The following is a 6545-nucleotide window of genomic DNA, read 5'->3' on the forward strand; positions in this document are numbered from 1 at the left end:
CTCATGAATACATACTAATTCAGACTTAATTGCAGTAAATGTACACAGCAAATTCAACAAAGCAATACACCCAGAGCCTATAAAATTATGACCCTGAGTCTCTAACCTGGGCTCTGTCTAATGAGAAGCATGCTTTGTTGGATTTGTTCAACAGAGAATGCAGATTGTCGAACAAGAAGTAAGGAAATTTATATTCTGCTGAATTGTCATGTGCTCCTAAATGTTATAAAGGGAAATATCTTTTTAATTATTTTAATCCTTTATGTTTGAGTTTCAGCAGTAAGTATTGACAGACTGTTTGACATGGGGCAGGGAAAGAGGAGCATCATAGCCAAACCCAATCCTGTCCTTACCTGCTGTCCACAGCCTTGGCTTAGTGGTAGCACATTCACCTCTGAGTCAGAAGGTTGTGGGTTTGGGTCCCACTCCAGAGGCTTGAACACATAATCCAGGCTGATACTCCAATACAGTACTGAGGGAGTGCTGCTCTGTTGGAGGTGCTGTCTTTCAGAATAGGTGTTAAACAGAGGCCCAGGCTGCCCTCTCAGGTAGATGTAAAAGATCCCAAGGCACTATTTGAAGAAGAACAAGGGAGTTCTCCCTAGTGTCCTGTTCAATATTTATCCCTTGACCAACATCACTAAAAAAGACACATGACCTGGTTGTTATCACATTGCTGTTTGTGGGACCTTGCTGTGTGCGAATTGGCTGCTGTTTTTTCCACATTACAACAGTGGCTACACTTCAAAAGTACTATACTTAATTGGCTGAATGGAGCTATATAAATGCAAGTTCTTTCCTTTTTTTCCTTTCTCAGAACAAGTTGGTGATCAGGAAGGGGATCCCTGGCCTTTTTCCCCTCCCCTAGCCCAGGGCAGTCCAGGCACATGAACATATGAAAAGTAAGGCAAGAAAAGATCATCAGGAGGAATACCAAGGCCATTAAGTGTTGTAACTGATTTAAAGAGTTTAAATTTTACTGTGGAAATTAGACACTGTAAATACTGAGACACAACTTTTTAATTTCTGAAAATTCTTTGAAATAATTGGAAAAGGAAGGGTGTGACTCCAAATAAATCACATAAAATAGTAAGAACCATTTTCTCTTCACAGTGACATTTTCATACACGTGCTTCCATTTTCATTACGTTTAAATGTGCTTTCATCATTACCTCTGAGAGAAGGATTTTGTAAAACCCTTAATCAGCTTACCAAAACCCAAAGTCGTGCCTTAGTAAATTCAGAGCTTCTCAACAGAGAGGTTGAGTCAATTAATAACTTTAGAATCCACTATCTTCAGTTCCCAATTCCTAGCAAGAGGAAGCACTTCCTGTAATTCCGACATCTCCAGAAGGACGTGACATAAAGAGGAAGTGAATATAGTCTGTTTTGTTTGTACTGTATACAATACTTATATCTATTTCAGGACACAAGGCTCTGCAAGGATATGAAGACCTGAAAAACATACGAAATTTACAAACATTACATGGAACCTACAATATGGGAATTGAAAACTCCCAATGGGGGTATTCATGGAATTCATATACCTTTCTTTAGTTTTTTATGGGGTGAAATTTCTCCCAACGATATTTGTAATGAATGTGGTATGAAATTTCTCTGTACACTATTTAATCCATCTAAAATAAATAGGATAATGAATGCATTGAAATAGTGCCCAGGGGAATTTCATGAAAAATCATTGAACAATTATACTCCTTATTGCTCTTGGGGTTGGAGTAGAACAATTTAAACATGACATCTTAGGGAGGGCTCAGAATTACAGGAAGTGCTTCCTCTTGCTAGGGATTGGGAACTGAAGATAGTGGATTCTGAAGTTAATAATTGATTCAACCTCTCTGTTGAGAAGCTTTGAATTTACTAAAGCACAACTTTGGGTTTAGACCTAGAAGACAAGTTGGGGTAGAAATCGCTCGGAGCAGTGAAACAACACTCCTCGCAGCTCCATACATTAATACTAACCCATTAACTTACCGCGGTCTTTTCATCAGCCACTTCCTCCAATGGGAGGTGGAGAAGAGCCCCGCAAAAGTTCAGGCAAAGCTAGGACCCTGGGAGAAGCCAGACGATCGATCTCTCCCCTCAACCAATCAGATCACAGCATTTTTGACACACTGGGCCCGATATTAAGAGGGAGGCGGGTTGGCAGCGGGGAGTCGACTGGGCGCATGGGTAATGCGCCCAGTGAATTCGGGGTGCTCCGCAAGCAATCGCAGCCTAATTGAAGGCACTTACCGTGGCTTCCAGGTTTCCCGTTCCAGACCTGCGCAGTGGGCGCACTGCGCACCCGCATCACAGGCTGTCAGCAGGAGGAGCCCTATTTAAAGGGGCAGTCCTCCAATGCTCCTCTTGCAGCAAAGAACCATTTTTGGAGCATGGAGCAGGCCAGAGGCAAGGCTGCTCCAAGGTTCTCAGACTCCTCACTCCAGGTGCTGCTCGATGGGATCAGGAGGAGGGATACGTTTTTCCCAGCGGACGGGAGGAAGCGGCCTGCCTCTGCCACCAAAAAGGTCTGGCTCAAGGTGGCAGAGGAGGTCACCAACAGCAGTAACATCTCGCGAACCTGGGTCCAGTGCTGGAAGCGCTTTAATGACCTAACCAGGTCAGCTAAAATGAGTATACTTACGCATTCTCCCACACTCCGTCTTCCACATCACCTCCACCACCACACAACTCCTTCTGCACTGCCACCACAATGCTCTCGCATCACTCCTCACATCCACTCAACCATCATCCTCACCTTGCCTGCAATTACTCACCGCCCCTGTCCCCATTCGAACACCACCACGCAACCCAATCCTCATACAATCTCATGGCTATGTCTCACATACGCCCTCCCATGCATTTCCCTCACGGTCACCCTCACCCACACCAATGCATGCAATGGGTCACTATGCAACCATCACTCAATCATGCCTCTCTGTGTTTTGCCTTGATAGGAGAAGAGATGCCAGAAGACCCAGGAGAGGGATGATGGCGAAAGGGGACATGGAAATGGGGACGCCACTCAAAGCGCTTCCACGTCTCACCCGTTGCCCCCCTCTCAACCAGTACCCGCAATGCTGCCTCCTCTCTAGGTGCTCGAGTCTGCCCCTGCACAGGTGCAGGTGGAGCAGTCTTTGGAGGGGTCCTCACTGGCACCGAAACCCAGAGGGCGTCCGCGCTAAGCATCTTATCAGTCAGGTCATGGACAAGAGCAACCTGCCACTACCTCTGCTGAAGCCACAGGGGTAGCACCACGTAGGGGTTCCCCTAAACGTAAGGCGAAGGTTTTGTGAGTACAAAGGGGATGCACAAGGGTGTTTGACGATTTGTCATGTTTTTTATTTATATTTGTTTTCTTTCACATTCACAATAAATCTTATTATTATCACTGCTGCCACGTCTTGCCCATTCTTGACTGGCTTGTGCAATAAATCCCTTTCATGAGGTTCATCATGAACATGCACACTTGATAGAGTCATAGAGTCATAGAGTTATACAGCACGGATAGAGGCCCTTCGGCCCATCGTGTCCGCGCCGGCCATCAGCCCATTGGGTCATTCTACAGTGGGTGTAGGTGTAGTTGCACTACTGTTTTGTGCAGGGGGCGGGGGAGGGGGCTGGTATGTCCAGGTGGTGAGGACTGGACTCTTCACACAGTCTGATGTTAGGAGAACCGTTCACATATTAGTGACTCCCTGGCCTCACGAGCAGCCAGATGAGCCACTGTTCTGCCCATGGGTTGTTCCTCCTCCTCGTCCTCAATATGGGTGGCAGATGTGGATGGGGCCTCCTCCAGCGGCACCCCTCTCTGTTGTGCCATGTTGTGCAGGGCACAAAAGACGACTATAATGCATCCCACTCTGTGTGGCGCATATTGAGCCCTATAGCCTGCTCAATTGTAGACCTGGTGGCGATGTGGCTGTCGTTATATCGATGCTGTTGCTCGGTGGTGGGGTTCTTCAGACGTGTGCAGGGGGTATCCCTTGTCCCTGAGGAGCCAGCCCTTGCAGGTATTGGGTGAGTGGAAGAGGGGCGGGATGTTGGACTCCCTGAGGATGAAGGTATCATGGCAGCTACCAGGGTATCTGGCGCACACGTGAAGGAATCTCTTGCGGTGGTCACAGATGAGCTGAGTGTTCATAGAGTGATAGCCCTTCCTGTTGATGAACAGTCCTGGCTCGTGTCGAGGTGCTCGTATTGCTATATGGGTGCAATCGATTACACCCTGCACCCGTGGGAAGCCAGCCACAGCGTGGAATCCCACTGCCCTCTCCATCTGGCTGAGGTCATCCATGGGGAAGTTGATATAGTGCGTGGCCCTGCAGAACAAGCCATCGGTGACCTGCCTTATGCACTTGTGTGCAGACGACCGAGAGACCCCGGTGATGTCCCTGGTGGCACCCTGAAAGGATCCGGAGGCGAAGAAGTTGAGGGCAGTGGTGACTTTGACAGCGACAGGTCAGAAGATGCTGCTCGGTCCATCTGGGAGCAGCTCGTCATTAAGGAGGCTGCAGATGTCTGCGACTACCTGGCAACTGACTCTGAGCCTCCGTATGCACTGCTCGTCAGAGAGGTCCAGGAAAGCTGAGCCTCGGTCTGTAGACCCTGTGGCGAGGGTAGTGCCTTCTGTGACGCATCTCTCTCTGCGGTTGTCCTCCCTCCTGCTGTACAGGTGGATGTGACACAGCACTGTGTTGTGGAGCTCCACGTGTCAGAGGAGGATGGAGTGGCCAGCAAGGCTGGTGATGCTGTTCGTCCTCCGAGGAGGTCATGACTGCAGTTACGGCGGCCCTCATCCAAAAGATGTACGTTTGAGGGAGTCTGCAAGGTAGGTAAATGTGTCTGCACACCGGGGTTGAGGTTCCATGTTGGTGAATTTTAGTGTTAGGAGGAGGGTTGTGCAGGCCAAACTTTGTCCCAAGTGACAGAGTGGCCTCCTGCAATGAGTGAGGGTCTCCCCCCCACCTGTCAAATGGACCTTTGCAGCTGCCGCAGGCTGATGGCTGCAACACGTCCGTTTCAACTGGGAGTGTTTCCCCCAGTACGGAAAACAGTCCCAGTTGACCTGAAAATCCCACCCCTCCTAAAATATCCTATAAATCAGGTCTCCCAACGACCTGAAGTATCCAATTAATTGATTTAAGTGGGATCCCGCTGGCTTTAATTGCGCGCATTGGGGAAGTTGGAAGTGGGTGGGTTGGAGCCGGGCTCCGCACCCGCCCCGGGAATCCCCAATTTTCGGAGCTCCCCCGCCACGAACGCACCCGCTGGGACATTGAAAAATCGAGCCCACTATCTCTGCAGACTTGGAACGTTCAACCAGGAAGTGAAAGGTACATTTTAAATCAATGTAAAAACAGTTATAGACAGCAAAAAAAAGAGGGTAAGAAATAATTGAATGAAATAAAAGAGACTGAAGGGAAAAGTAAAAAAAAATTTTAAAATTAAATTTAAAAATTTAATTTTAAAATTTTTTTTCTGATTAAAAACTATTAAAATAACGAGTAATGAGAATCCAAATTTTTAAAAGTTAATTTTAAGTTTAAAGTTAAATAAGTCATTAAGACTTACCGCACAGTTAAAACTTAGATTAGACCTGTATTTTTAAGCATACCTGTATGATGGCGTAATTAGTTACTTTCCAGCTGGGCAGATGAGCAAGTTTGTATTTTTTCAATGATTTCATTGATTGCAGCGTGCGATGTCCCTTTAATTCGAAACTGTCATATTGCTGGCGAACCACTAGGAGCAAGTTCCGGATTTATGCTTTTCACTGCGCATGTGTGAACAGAGAGCGCTGTTGAGCGTTCTGTTATTTACCAAGCGATTTCTGCCCCTTTAAGGGTGTATTAAAAGGTAGTTATTTAATGTATTAGTGTTGATGGAGAGGTGTTTAAATCTAGCACATGTTCCTGAAATTTTAATTCAATGTCCTGGCTAAACATCTTTTTTGCTTTTTAGCTACTTGTTAAGCAGCGATTAATGCAAAATATGAACATTTGTTTGAGATTTACTTTTCACATTGCATTAATTTCTCCCCTTTCAAACTGATATTAAAAAGCAGAGGGGATGAAGACAGTTCGGGTGGTTAGCAAAGAAGGATGAATCTACAGCAACAGGCTTGTAATCGTCAGAGATTTTGGAAGAGGAGGAGCAGGAACAAGAGAAGACTATAGCCTGGAAGGTTCAAACCCATAGAAGGTGATGTCAGCAGGCAACAGTATATTTGGAGGCTGTGCCTTACTAGTAACACAATCTCAGACCTGTGCCTGCTCCTAGAATAAGACTTCCAGCCAAGAAACAACATCCAGACACCATTGCTATCATTCAGGATTGTTCCCAAAACTTTTTTTGTGTTCCCAGCTAGACTGCAAATTCCATCAGCAAGATTTATCCAGCAGCCAGAAAGTAATGCAGCTCACTTTAAGAGGGGGATTACCATTTTAAATAGGCCTCAGGCTGACCTACAGGAAATTGCCTGTCGGAAGGGGGCAGGTTTCCCAGTGTGTCAGCGAATCAGGTGGGAAACCTGCCCGTGAGAT

At 46.5% G+C, this 6545-nt stretch overlaps 1 long non-coding RNA gene across 1 annotated transcript in view; it reads left to right on the forward strand.

Annotated features, from left to right (window-relative positions):
- The window catches only part of LOC137306230 (uncharacterized), a 74186-nt gene extending 68087 nt beyond the window's left edge, over positions 1-6099 (forward strand). The window contains exon 3 of the long non-coding RNA XR_010958847.1: positions 6065-6099. This is a non-coding gene — a long non-coding RNA (uncharacterized lncRNA). The remainder of the gene's footprint in view (positions 1-6064) is intronic.
- Positions 6100-6545: the final 446 nt, after the last annotated feature.

The sequence above is a fragment of the Heptranchias perlo genome, chromosome 3, assembly GCF_035084215.1.
Source record: "Heptranchias perlo isolate sHepPer1 chromosome 3, sHepPer1.hap1, whole genome shotgun sequence".
NCBI classification, from domain to species: Eukaryota; Metazoa; Chordata; class Chondrichthyes; order Hexanchiformes; family Hexanchidae; genus Heptranchias; species Heptranchias perlo.